Source organism: Capricornis sumatraensis, chromosome 2 (genome assembly GCF_032405125.1).
Source record: "Capricornis sumatraensis isolate serow.1 chromosome 2, serow.2, whole genome shotgun sequence".
NCBI lineage: Eukaryota > Metazoa > Chordata > Mammalia > Artiodactyla > Bovidae > Capricornis > Capricornis sumatraensis.
Window position 1 is genome coordinate 70,631,491 of NC_091070.1, and position 15,156 is coordinate 70,646,646.

Sequence of the window (15,156 nt, forward strand, 5' to 3'; positions counted from 1 at the left end):
GAAATCCCAACTGGAACCTCCGTGATATTGTTTGATCTGCCCATTTAAGAAAAATTTTGCTTGTCTTAGGCATGTTTTCCCTAATTAGTCTTTGTTTTTTTAAAAAATATGGAAACGTGATTGATATTTGTCACTTCCTGACTTATAACTTGTATATATATTCTTGGTTGGTTTATGAATCGTCAGGTTACATACAAAAAATAATCAGTAAGATGACTTTCTCCATTTCCTTAGTTTTCACTTATAAATTATGTACATCCTCTCTCCAAAGCTAAATAAAATTTCTTATCCAACTTCCCATTTGTTTTAGGAAGTCTGAATTAACAAGAAATTAAAAAAAAATCACTTATCTCAAGCTTTCTATTTGGAATCAAGTTTGTTTTTGAATCATTTTTGTGGTCTCTTCTCAGTTTGTGTGGCATCCTTAACTCTTTGTTGCATCTGATAAAAGGCGTCTCTGCTTTTTTCCCTTTTTAAAATTAATTTTATGTGGAATTTAGATGAGAAAGAATGCAGTGTTGCTTTGACTGCCTGCCATAATATAAAATGTAGTAAAATGTACAGCTGGTGATAGTCTATTTAGAATTTTTTAATGAAATATAAAGGAAAAGACCAGGTGCTTAATTTTTGCATGCTGCATTTCATTTTAAAAATTCATGGTATCTTTTTGAATAATTTTTACTCATGCAGATGTTCTGAATATTGGAGACAGACGTTTATTTTATTTCCTTGGTTCCCATTTCACACTAAGCTTTTGCATAAAAAAGGTGGGTTGAATGGCTAAATTATTTGTGAGTCAGGATTCCAAGGATAATTATTCCCAGATAATTGCCAAATGACTCATGGCAAGACTTTCAATAATGTATCTTGGTTTGTCTAGTTCAGATTTGGAGGATAATAGTTGTTTAACATAATAGGAAAGAACTTTAGGCTATTTAAGAAGACATGCCTGCCAGTAGAATATGTTAACTTTTAAAATAATAGACAACCCTATTTATATTATTTCTTAGAGGATGAATCATTGCTGTAAGAACTGTATTTCACAAACTTCAGAATTTTGAACTTTACAAATAACCAAAAGTACTTTTAATTTTTTAAGCATAATACACATTTTGAGAAACTCTGTCTGAGTCATTTAGAATTAAGTACTTAGAAGTTATAATGATGATTTAAGCTTTGCCCCCCAAATTATCAGTATATAAAAATTTCAACCAATGTCCTACTCTTTAGATAAAATATGGATCCATAGCTGGATAACTTACAGAGCCATGATCTGATGATCATGGATAACTCATGTGTTAAAGTGATGATTTGCCAGCTTGGTTAATGAATGAATATGCAAAGGACATCAGGATATGTTTTGTGAGTGATTATCATTATCCATAATGATGAGAATGAATTCATTGTGAGTTAGGTTACTTCCCGTATTTAATAATCTTCATTTTTCAAAGTTATATCATTCTTGAAAGAAAAATTACTAAAGGACTTCTACTTGACAAATCATCTTTTAGTATTAAATTATAATGCATATGATCCTTTAAAAAAGAATTATTTTCTCACCGCTATTTTTTCTCTTCACATTGACCCTGCTAACAGGAAGAATATATCTGCCTGGGAAAGAGGAATCCCCAAATCTATGCTTTTTCTGCCTCTGTTTCCCATTAATTGATTCAAATGTATGTTAAAAATTCCTCAAAAAAGAAAGTCCATTGTCTTGAATGACTACGTATTCTTGCTATTCATAAATTTCATTCTGTTTTCCTGATTTACCCAAAATAAGGCAGTTTTCCTGTTGAGGTTAATTTGGGATATGTAAAATAACCCCATCCTCTAAAAAACAAGGTTGAAATATTTTATCCTGGATATCAGTGACAGTCATTTGTTTTTCACTATATTTAGAGTCTCTCAGTATTCTTCTTAAGTCACAAGTTGACCAAGATTGTGATCTCATTTTGGTATTATGTAAGGCTGTTGAGATGGAAAAGATTAAAACCAAAGCCAAAACAAAACAATTAAAAAATAACTTTTCCAATATTTCAGGTCCCAGTTACCGTATTGTGGTTAAAAGCAACTTCCATGTGATCTATCATTCTGATTAGTTTTCTCCTTGATTGTAAATGATACCCCAGACATTCTTGGGCATACAACAAAATAGTTCATGCTAATAAAAACAGTCTGTTCAAGTGTGTGGGAAGTACAGAATTAATTCTGTGCCTTTGGAAAAATTTGACATCTGTACCAACTGCAACACATTTTCATCATTTTTAATATGGCCCCAGGAAGGATAATAGTCCAGCAGGTTTCTCAGTCTTATGATAAAGAGAAAAACTTTTAAAAATGTTCTGTCATTACTTGCATCTTTCATCTCTCAGTGGTAGTTGTTGTTCAGTAGCTAAGTTTTGCCTGATTATTTGCCACCCCATGGACTGCAGCTCACCAGGCTCCTCTGTCCTGCACTATCTCCTGGAGTTTGCTCAAATTCATGTCCATTGAGTCTGTGATGCTGTCTAAGCATCTCATCCTCTGCTGTCCCTTTCTCCTTTTGCCTTCAATCTTTCCCAGTGTCAGGATATTTTCCAGTGAGTTGCCTCTTCACATCAGGTGGCCAAATTATTAGAGCTTCATCTTCAGCATCAGTCCTTCCAGTGATTATTCAGGGTTAGTTTCCTTTAGGATTGACTGGCTTGACCTCCTTGCAGTCCAAGGGACTCTCAAGAATTTTCTCAATGGTAATGCTTTGTTGCAAAGTGGAAAGGAGAGTGGTCAAAGTTGACCAGCAGAGCAGGGTATCATGTTGTCAGTTCACTCTGTGTAGAACCAAGTGAGAAAGGCTAGAAGAGATGAGGAAGTAGGGTAGGTTGTATAACCATACACACTCATAGGGACTAAATAAAGGGCCATAAGCAGTAAAAAGTAAAAACAATAAATTCTGCCATTGAAATTCTCAAATTTCACATATTTTCTTGATAAAGAATGGGCATATGAGAGGACATATTAAAATGATAAGTGTTCAGAATTTCAACGATGGAAACACAACTCACTGCCAAAGTTGTGAAATATTTAGTTTATTATATCAGTACTTTAGCAGGAAATAAATATTGCTAATGCTTCTGTGCTGGGGGAAGCAGGAGTGGAATAGAAAGAAATGTGAAAGAAATTGCGGCCTGTGCAAAGTTTAGGTGTTTGACTTCTTGAAATATTTCTCTCCAGGAATCAGTGAACAGTGTGTTTTTACCCATTCTTAACGAGACCAAATGACTTTTTTCTTTAAAACAAAATTGAGGGTAGAATTTCATCTTAATGAAATTACACAAGTGTGTGTGTGTATGTGTGTGTGTATATGCACATGCAAAGCTGAGTAAATGCAGTGATCATTTTTGAGTTTAATGCCAAACTCGATAACCAAGCACTATGTTTTCTAAAGATAGGAAACTGAGGTCTGGTAAAGCTGGCTTAGCTGACATCGTTGATCCCTGATATGTTCTCCGCACTGTGCCTCTCCTTGGTGAGTGAGTGAATGAGGCCAAAGTGTGATTCAATTGGCAGATTTTTATTTTCCCACTTTTCTGCAAGTGATGATCTCCCTGTCTCTTTATTTCTAACATTGGGACTAAGCCATTGCATCTTCCATCAACTCCTCTTTTAGCATGAATCAGTTAACACCTGTAAATCACTTTATGTCATTCAGGGAAATGTGTGATGTAAATACAAGGTTAGTTGTGAAAAAAAATACCACAAAACCAGAAGCTAATTTCCTTCAAGAAGCATTGATATTTAAGGAACATAATGCTAGCTTTGTCTAGCTGAGCTGCCAATATTTTGCAAACAAAAGTTTTATTGTGCCAGAGGCAGTAAGAGCAGGTGAGCTCTTTTCTAATGAAACAGAGTGCAAAAGAAACATTGAGGCCTCTGCAGCACTGAAAGTGCAGGAGCAGTAACGTGGAGAGAGAAGGCAAAGACAGGCAGAATTACTCTGATGGTATTTAAGTTCGAATGTGGTCTCTTAAAATTATAAATACAAGCAAAAATCAACTTGTGCGTTTTAGACTTTCCCATTGGTTCTCTGACATCAGAATTTATAGGAATAGGTCATTGTATCCCTTTATTCCTTTAGAAGTCAACAGGTTGTATGTTAATGTTATAGAATAGAGAAATCTTACGTATTAACTTTTTAAGAACCTCCTTAGTTACTCCTTGGTTTCTGTCTTGGAAATGCCTTGTATATTAAAAGCAACAACTCATAAAATACCTTTAAAAAAGACAGAAAATGTATTTACCTGCTAAATAATGAATTGGGAAATCTGCTTCATGATGAGCAAAGAATTTAAAATATTTGCTAGCCGTGCCGCAGATACTGGAAAATACCAATATGCTGCCTTAATGATAACACTATCTAGTGTAAAAAGAAAAACAATTAGCTCGAGAAAAAAATAAAGAGGGAGACAGAGAAAAAAGGGAAGGAAAGAAAGAAGGTAGGGAGAAAGGAAAGGACAGAGGAAGAGAGAGAGGAAGAGGAAAGAGAAATAACAAATACCTGCCTTGCTTCAACATTATTGGGAGGAGGAGGGGCAGCATTCACCTCAAAGGATTGTCACAGTTTTAAGAAAGCTTTTAAAAAGAAATTGTTAATACAATGAAGTAAGAGGACAAAATTATACATATAATTAATGGTAAAAATATGAAAAAATATTTATATTAATTGGATGTATGTATGTGTATATATATATATATATATATATATATATATAGAGAGAGAGAGAGAGAGAGAGAGAGAGAGAGAGAGAGAGAGATACAGAGAGATACAGATTCTTTATTTTTTATTCACTGACCTATTTTGCCTCTCCTCTCAGCTAGGTAAACAGTGGAATGGGTGGTGGAGCAGAAGCCTAAATTTAGTCTCATCTGGTAATTTCAATCTCATTCGGGTAAATGTGCAATCTTTCACTTCCTTCTCCTCTTTCCCAAAATGGGATCTGAGTGTATGAGGTAGCCTGACTCATTCTCAAGGAAAGAGCTCCTTGGACCCATGATGCCCTCCACTTCTGATTTCTGTGAAAATGTCCTTTGGTGCTTGCCCAGCTGGCTCTCTTGATTAATGTGACGGTCCATGGGTGTATAGGTCTCAGGGTCTGTTGTTTAAGGCCCAATGATAGAACCTGCTACTGTGGCTTATTACTCCATGCTGTACTTCTTCATTTTGTGCAAACCTTTAACAACAGTTTAGCTATAGCTAAAAATGGGCTTCCCTGGTAGCTCAGATGGTAAAGCATTTGCCTGTAATGTGGGAGACTTGGGTTTGATCCCTGGGTCAGGAAGATCCCCTGGAGAAGGAAATGGCAACCCACTCCAGTATTCATGCCTGGAAAATCCCATGGACTGAGGAGCCTGGTGGGTTACAATCCATGGGGTCCCAAAGAGTTGGACACGACTGAGTGACTTGACTTCACTTCATAGCTAAAAACACATCAATAGCTGTGATGAAGAGGAACTCCATGCTTTGCACAGAGTAGGACAGGAAGGAGAACAACTCCAGGAAGCAAGTGACAGCAGAGTTCTAGAGAATAAAACTGAGGACATGAGTTCAGAGTGAGATCACTGAGAAGAATTAAAGCTATTTGCAGAGAATTAAAGTTATTTGCCTTTCCTCCTCCACTACACTGGCATCTTCAGTGAAATTCCCAAAAGTGAAAAAGTAAACAAGAAATCCCCTAGTGGTGATGTTACTGTTTTGCTTTTCAAGTTACTTCTGCTATCAAACCACATAATCTAGTGAGATGCAACTCAAAGTGCATTTAATTACATAGAGTTTCCTTGACAGCAGAATTTGATTTAGGACATACATATCTTTTACATTAACTGAAGTGTCTATTTGCTTTATCTCAATGTATTTATGAATTGTTATAAGGGGGACTAGAATAATACTTTAAATGCCAACCTCAACCTTAAATGGGCTTCCCAGGTGGCTCAGTGGTAAAGAATCCGCCTACCAGTGCAGAAGATGGGGGTTTGATCCCTGGGTCAGGAAAATCCCCTGGAGAAGAAAATGGTAACCCACTCCAGTATTCATGCCTAGGAAATCCCATGGACAGAGGAACCTGGCAGGCTACAGTCCATGGGGTCACAAGAAAAGAGTCGGACATGACTTAGCAACTAAACAGCAAAAGTCAACCTTAAATACTCTTACAAAAATGTAATACCAGCAGATCATTCGATGTTAAGGAAAATTACTTTTAGTTCTCTTGATCGTCCACCTGTATCTTAAAGTAAGATTTTAGGAGCTTGGAAATTTTACTGAGCATATTTTGATAGTACCAGAAAGACACTTAGCTGGTGTTCATCTGTATCATTTATTATCCTACTTATTTTTCATTCTCTGCCTCCACTCTAGACTCTGTAAGAAGAACTTTATTTCCAAATTGTACTTTCTTTACTGTATTTTTTCAGAGATAATTAATTCCAGAATTTTCATCTATTCTTTTACAAAAACTGGTACCATTTTCATTAATCATTTTTGTTCTTACTCATCTCTGGACTTTCTCTATGCCTTCTGAAAACTTGCATTTTCAAGGGAAACAGTCAATTATTAATTTCTAATTTTTTGCAAAGCAAAAAGCATTCTCATGTTTTCCTGTCTTTTAATTTAGTGTAATAACTCATTTGCCTGCTTGACCACTGCATTCTATGCAATAAAATAGTCTGGTGCAAAATGACATTTTAGATGTGAGTTGAAAAGATCTGTATTTCATTAGGACCCCATAATGTGAGTGACTCTTTGGATACTATAGCATGGCAGGGAGCCTGTTTTATAATGGTATATTTGAAAGATATATTTATTGTTCCCCCACAAGAAAAAGCCAAGAAGAGAAGGAAAAATAAAGTTAAACTTCAGTCTTGGGGCAGAATCCCTGGGGTACATTTGGGGCCATCAAAAATCTGACCCCTCTTCCCAAATGAAAGCAAAACTTCCAGGAGTTCTTAGTCAGCTTATAAACAAAGAGGAGAGCATACAGAAGTAATGAAATTTCCAACTGTGGAGAAAAGCACTCAATTATTTTTTTTAAATCAGGGAATGATTGATGTGGTTGCAATTTGATGTTTGCTTTTAAAGAAATTCTTTATTTCACCATTACTCCCTTCCTATCCCCCTCCCCTTCCTCCAGATATTTTATAGCAAAGCAATACTCACCTTATTCAGACTTCCAGGGTTGGATTAAAAGAAAGTTGGTTTGTGTTGTCTGTACTTCCTATTCTCTGCTCCCTAGTAACTCCACATTGTTTCAGTAGTGTAAGTTGTGACAAAGTCTTGTCTTTTACCCCTAAACTTTCTATTGCTTTTGAGGTACTTGGTTAATTCTTTGAGTGTATTCTTCTTTTAGGAAAAACACCTAAGACATGGATGGTTCTATGTTAGCCAAACTTTCTAAATTTTATTTTTTTGTGTGTGATGAGACTGAATTTGTTAAAAGTATGCTTAAAGAATTTCTTTGCTGGTGACCACACTTTTTTAGACCTCACACTGCCTTTTTTTTTCATTAAAATTAAAATTTTTAAATTTGGTTTCTCAAGGTAGGTTTGGGAGGGCTTCACACAGAAGACAAGTAGGGCTGAGTAGTTTATAATTTCCTTCTAGAATGTCCAATGTTAGGATCTTTCTAAAGTACGCATTGACACACACCATAGAGATAGAAGCTCCTTTTCACACCCCATATTTTTCATGTCTTTAGAAGTATCCTATAAGTCAGAGTGTCAGTTTTATCAGAACTGAGGGAGAGGAGCATTCTTTTTTTTTTCTTGCTTCTTCTAGAAAAGTCCCCTTAGGAATTATAATAAGAAGGGTCTTCAATGAGATTAATGGGCAACAAATAATATAAAGCACTTAAGACATGAATTTCAGGCTTTCAGAATGGCACACAGAGATCCTTAGTATTACGTGGTTCTTCGTAATAGGAACCACATTCAAAATGCTGGAATGTCAGCCGCCAAGCAGGTTCAAAAGTTTGCTCTAACATATGCTGATATCGTTTGTTTTGGTTACCTGGTAACTTTCAGTAAGGGGTGGTTTCGTTCCTTTAAACTTCTGCGTGGACCCCCTTGTCGCTTGTGTCTACCTAAAACCATTTATGACTTTACCAGATGTTTCTGATTTAGAGAGAGTACTTTTTGAACCATTTCTTTCTAACTTCCTTCCCCCTCAACCCCTCCCCTCCCTGCTCTTCTCGGGAGCTAATTCCAGTCAGGTTGGAAATTACAAGCATGATGTTTAGTGCCAGGGATGATGTGCTGACCGGCAAGCAGAGGTAGGGCTTGAACTGAGGTCCTGAGGAACAGACTTCAGTAGATTAGCATATCAGTCTACTGAGAAATGTGCCATGCAGAAGCTTGATTTCCCTTCAGTCTAACTTAATTTTTCAGATTCCGTAACTGAGACTGGCAGTTCTGAGCCCCTTGTTCCTTCAGCACAATTTATCAGCACAAGGTCAGGGAATTCTTTTGGGCCTGTTTCTCATGAGTGGTGATAATTATGCATATAGACAGCCCTACTCACATTATGTAATGTACTGAATGAAGCAAGAGAATGGTTTTGATTTAAAATCACAAGCACCGTCACCAGACCCAAATATGTCCAACATCCAACTAACCCAGGAATCACCTCTCATGTTCTGGATCAGATCCATCAACACACCCCCAATGAAGACACATCCTTCTCTTTATGACTATTGATGGCTTTCAGCCTGACAATTCAGAAATGTGCCATTGACGCAGGCCACATTCAGAAGAGAACGCCTTCTGGGATTTCTCAGTCAGCGGCCTAAGTGGGGCTGATTTGGTGGCAGGAAATGTCTCCAGATAATGCATTCTTCTAATTTCTTTTGCAAATACTCTGCATCTTAGCTATTAATCAGGGAAGCTCCCACTTTTCCCTGTCAGAGCCATTCGCCCATTTGGCCCAGGTTTTGGTTGTGGGAATGGATGAACCATGTTCAGTTCACTGCAAGGTTAAGCAGATCAATGCTCCTGTCACTGTCTGGTTAGATGATATTTAACATCACTCTAAACAAAAGCACTTCCAAACAAAGAGGAAGGGAGCGTGTGAGTAGATACTCTGTGCTAGCTTCCTTACACAAAATCCAGAGGATTTTGTTAACATGTAAAGCTTCTTTTGACCTTTAGGGAATTTGCATATTTCACAAGCTGGGTAGCAGAACTAATAACAAAAGCTACTAGATGGAATCATTGCAGCCCTTACTCCTAGAAAATAAATACAGAAAGCTGTTAGGGTTTGCTGTGACTCATCAGATAGTTAAATGCAGGTAAACCAGATACTTTAACGTTTATATCACAGAGGAAAAGTATTAAGTCACACAAGTAATGAATGGCCCAGGTCACACTTCAAGGCCACCCAGAAATATTTCTCACGCATTCATTGCACTGGACAAAGCAATTCACACCAGCTGTAGTCATTTTCCCACTTTTATTCTAGGAGCCATTGCTATTGCAATATCATGGCTAGCATGTCTTGAGAATCTGCCTATCTGCTGTATGCTGTGATGCTTGAGAATCTGCCTATCTGCTGTATGCTGTGATGCTTGAGAATCTGCCTATCTGCTGTATGCTGTGATGCTTGAGAATCTGCCTATCTGCTGTATGCTGTGATGCTTGAGAATCTCTGCCTATCTGCTGTATGCTGTGATGCTGGATTTGTAAAAACAAGTGTCTTAACCATTTGTTATTTGTACCTTGTTTGGTAGCTTTTCTTTAAGAATTTTCCAAGGTTGTTTATTTTTTGTGTGGCTAAACATAAATATGTTTCATTTCAAAACTTTTCTTCAGTATCAGCGAGGATAAGAAAAACCCAGTTGTATTTTTGGGTGAATTTCCCAGGTTTGTATATTTTGCCTTTCTCTTTACATCATTTCAATCCAATCAGATGTCTCAAGGAAGTGGATGCCAGGAATGATGAATCACTAAAGCCTGTCCGGGATCAAAATTCAATGTAGGTGGAGTATGCTGGAACATTAAAGTATACCATTGCTTTCCAGTAGAAATAATACTTTATGCTTGGCAAATTGAGAACTGACATCTAATAACTTGGTGCATTGGAAACTAGATTATAAATAAATGTATGGTTGAGATAAGTTTTAAATATTATTTTGAGTACCAGAAAGAAATCTGCCCTCAGTGGCTCACAGAGATGTAGCTTAGAGAAGCTTTCTTTTGCAACACAATACAGAATCTTGATGGTTATTTTTTATTTAACATTTTAAATAATCCATATGATAAAAAAGTCAAAATTTATTCTGTGAATGGCATTTGACTGCTTTTCTATTTATCTTTATTTGTATGTATTTTGGAGTTATAGAGTCTATATTTGCCATTACCTTCTATCTTAAACTTTACCACAAATTCTGTTATCTTATGGATTATTAAGATTGTTATTGGGAATGATTTTTAATATTCATGCCAAGGCTATGGTTTTTCCAATGGTTATGTATGGATGCGAGAGTTGGACTGTGAAGAAAGCTGAGTGCCGAAGAATTGATGCTTTTGAACTGTGGTTTTGGAGAAGACTCTTGAGAGTCCTTTGGACTACAAGGAGATCCAACCAGTCAATTCTAAAGGAGATCAGCCCTGGGTGTTCTTTGGAAGGACTGATGCTAAAGCTGAAACTCCAGTACTTTGGCCACCTCATGTGAAGAGCTGACTCATTGGAAAAGACTCTGATGCTGGGAGGGGTTGAGGGCAGGAGGAGAAGGGGATGACAGAGGATGAGATGGCTGGATGGCATCACCGGCTCGATGGACGTGAGTCTGAGTGAACTCCGGGAGTTGGTGATAGACAGGAAGGCCTGGCATGCTGTGATTCATGGGGTTGCAAAGAGTCGGACACAACTGAGCGACTGAACTGAACTGAATAAGAATATGTTTATATATATACATATATATTTAAAATGCTATTTTACTTTTTCTTTAGCTGGAAATAATAGTATCTTTAGGTCAGGTGTTAAAAAATTTTATTCCATTTTATACAACAGTCTTCAGAAAAGCCATGTGGGCTCAAGACAGTATTGTATTGAGAAAACTATAGTAGAAATACACTTTTGAATATTTTGTGAAAAATTATGAAACATTAACATGGAAGCCACAATATGACTGCTTACCTTATTTCTTGAGAACACATTGTGTCATTCTTTTCATGTCTCAGCAGTTCAGTTTTTACTCTCCCTAATTTCTCCTGTGAACAGCTGGGTTGGAAAACAGCTTTAGTTTCCATATCAGAATCTTAGAGGTGAGAAGGGAAAGTAAATTTGTAATCCTTCACTAGCTCTTGAGTTGAGATCAGCACAGTTTTGTTCTTGCATAGCAAATATATTTTAGAAAAAGTATGTTTCCTTATGCATATCTCAAATTAGTTCATCTCTGTCTAACCACCTCTATATGCTAGGGTCTATAACATGGTGTAGAGGGAAATTCATGTTCTAGCCCCTCAAATCAAGGAGAAATATGTACACTTAAACAAGCTAATAATTAGTAAAAGGATTGGCAATTATCTCAGACTTTCTCAGAAGTTCAGTTCAGTTCAGTTCAGTTGCCCAGTTGTGTCCGACTCTTTGCAACCCCATGGACTGCAGCACGCCAGGCCTCCCTGTCCATCACCAACTCCAGGAGTTTACTCAAACTCATGTCCATTGAGTTGGTGATGCCATCCAACCATCTCATCTTCTGTTGTCCCCTTCTCCTCCTGCCTTCAATCTTTCCCAGCATCAGGATCTTTTCAAATGAGTCAGTTCTTTGCATCAGGTGGCCAAAGTATTGGAGTTTCAGCTTCAGCATCAGTCCTTCCAGTGAATATTCTCAGAGGTAGAAAAAACAAAAAGAAGGATCTAGGTGCAAAGGGCACTGAATTTTAATCCGTAAGAAATAGTTTTAAAAAGTAGTTTTTTGAGCTGGTACAGTTTGAGTTGCAAAAAATTTGCAAGGGGTTCTGCCTCAGCCAGTCATGATGATGAAGCAATATTTCCTAAACAAATAAATGATTACCAACTGGAGAAGATGTCTAATGCTAATTATTCTAGGTTTGAAATCAGATGCCTTCTAGAAGTTTTATGCATTGTTATTAGGTATGTGTCCTTAATACCTTTTTAATTATTTCCTGACTCTTGGTCTTGCCAAATGTAGCTTTGCCAACCTCAGTACTTTCCAAGAATGTAACCCCCAAGTTAATGAGGGATTCCTGTGTAGTTGATGCAGAACGGCCAAATGGTACAGGAGCAGTTTAGCACTAAATCAAAATGATCTGTTCCAATAAAGCAGTTGCAGGATTTTTGATGGAGATGAGTGTGAACTCGATAGGCCCCTGAGGATTCATTTATATTTATTTAACATTTATTTATATTTATTCAACATTTATTTATATTTATTCATTTATATTTACTTAACATCAGGAGATGATGTTATGCTGGATTCAGGTCTAGTTTTGACAGAAAGGATAGGTGGACACCAGTCACCTTGGGACCTCAGAGAGTCACTGAAGTTCTCTAAAAACTTCCACACTTGTGCCTCTGTCTACGAACTGGACCCAAGCCCATTGATAGCATGAGTAAGCAGACTGATGGTGGTCTGCAAGCTGATGACTGGTCTCAGTTAATCAGGGAAGAGTTTCCAAGCACTCAGTTCTTTATCTAACTTTCTGGCCTCTCATGCTATCGCAGAGACAGTTTTTGCTGCTGATGAAGTGGGTTAGGTTCAGATGCACTCCAAATGATGCATAAACCGTGTAGCCCTGCCTACTGGCAGCTAACATGTGCCTTTGCTGGGCTCAAGCCAGCTCTACCCAGCACAGCTGATTTTGTTCATGGTGAAATGGGGCAGAGGGATCATGGTGCCAAAAGAAGCTGGGCCTTATCCTCAGCTACAGAGTTGTCCAGAAGGAACATTTGAGCAGAATTCCTGTGTTTGCCGATCTTAATAGTTAACTCTTACTCTGCATCACTCCAATGTAGGGAAATTTCTCAGACAATATCACATTTTATTTGAGTAACATCTCCACACTTCTCTTCACCCCTCTATGTTCCAGTGGTGGTGGTGTGCATTTTCTAAACATCTTAATTGGTTTGCTTTTAAAGCTTTGGTTTCCCAGATAAAATTCAGATTCTAAATCAGTATTATGGAGCAGAACTACTAGTATATCTCTGAAGGCTTTTACTCTTATGGCCCAGAGTTTGCTTGTGCTCCTTAGCTATTTTAATAATAATTTTACTCCTCAAATACTGTCGCAGGCCCTTGAATGCAGTCTGCTATCTTTATGAGACACCCAGCTAGTATTTATTACATATGTAAATATATGCACTTTTAAAAAGACAACAATAAGTACAAATAGTCATTGCTATGAACTTATTTTTTGGGGTGGAGTTGGCCTTTATCTGGTAAAATTCCAGTGGGCAGAGAGCTTGAGCCTGGTGGTTAATTTTATATCAGATTTCAGCCAGCCGGCAGTTACCCTCGTCTGCCGGTAGACTACTTTTTCTGTCATTTGGTATTAGATGTATTACACACCAAGCAGTAATTATCTTTGACACATAATTATTATGGTTTTGATGACAAGAAAGTCTTTTCTTTCCCTGCTTTCATAACATATATTCCTGAAAGTTCAGGCTTGCAAAATGAAGCTAAAAATTAAAAGCACTTGGCTTCAGATCGAACTTGAGGAGAGGGGATGAAACAAAAGAATTGTGTGTGCATGAGGGAGAACAGTTTGGGGGGGGGTAAAATTTAAAAAAGAAAAAGAAAAAGGTACAGACTATTGAAAATTTCTCAGGTAAATGGATGAACAGGGAAGAAACTTCAAGGGTCATTAATGCCCTGGAGAAAAGCTGCTGGGACATGGCCAGACCAAGTTCCCAGCAGAAAAAGGGTGCCTCTAAAGTAATAAACTGATCAAGGCTCAGACTAAAAGAGAGAGGAGAGGAAAAGAGGAGGCTCCTGGGAAGGCCACACAAACCACACAAATGAGTTTCTAATCTTGCCACCCGGGTATTTTCCAGCTCTGCACTCTGAGTCAACCCCAGCTGCAGGCCTGGATGAGCAGTTTAACAATCCTTGCCTCTAAACAAAGATTAAAAAAAAAATTTTTTTTTTGCATGATCAGAATGGGACATCCCGAGTTTTTTGATCCTGGGGCCTCTGTAGTATTTAAACAGGCAACTGCCTGGCACTCCTCCAGTTCTACCTGCAGCTGTGTTTCTTGTAAAGCTGGGTCACCAAGTTTTGGCTGCAGAGGCTGGTCTTGGCTCTCTTGAACGATTCCCTGGAACTTCTGCTTAGGAGTATCTGGGGACAATGGGAGGTGCTGAGGAGGGTGGGTGGGTGGAGACAAGGGAAGAAAAAAAGGATGTATTGGAGGGCTTGCTAGAAGCTGGCGTTATAATACATGGATGTAATAATTTAACTCTAGGAAGCTGATGTTATCTAGGATCTGATTAGCACAAGAGGAAATCTATTGGGTTGGCTGATGGTGACTGGACTGAGATGGAAGATGTTTTCCTTTTCCTCATATAAAAGTAAAAAATGTGGGCATCGGGGAGTCACTTAGGTTCCCAGGGGTGCTTGCTCTCCTTATAGACTTCTCAGCTGTAACTCAAATAATAATAATCAAGTGACCAAACCTGAAAGCAGCTCTAATTTTAGTTCGTTTTATTATTTAGAAATGAGGAGTGGAGGGGGGAGGAGGGGGCGGCTGCCATCTATGACTAATGCTGTCTTGCAAGCTCTTAAGCCATATTTAGTAACATGGGGTATAAAAATAAGCTTTTGGTTCAATTTTTTTTTAAGCAGACTTCTGTTTCCTTTCTTCTATTCCCTCTCCCAAAGACGGATTTAACTAATTACACTTTCAGCTGAATGCTGATAGACATGTATTTATTATCGGTGCTATAAGCCCTGGAATTCTTTCTTCCTCTGTGAGGCCACAGACATATACATTAAACTCCAGTCCCTGTGAGCTGTCAGAGTTATGGTCCAACCCAGAGCAGTGCAACATGATAAAGTTTTCAGGCCCTGTTTAGTTAAGACTGAAGAGCTGGGACCCAGCCAATCTCCACCACTCAGGGCTCTTTTCACAGTCCAAAATGATTTGGCTTAAACGTTTCCAACTGTGATG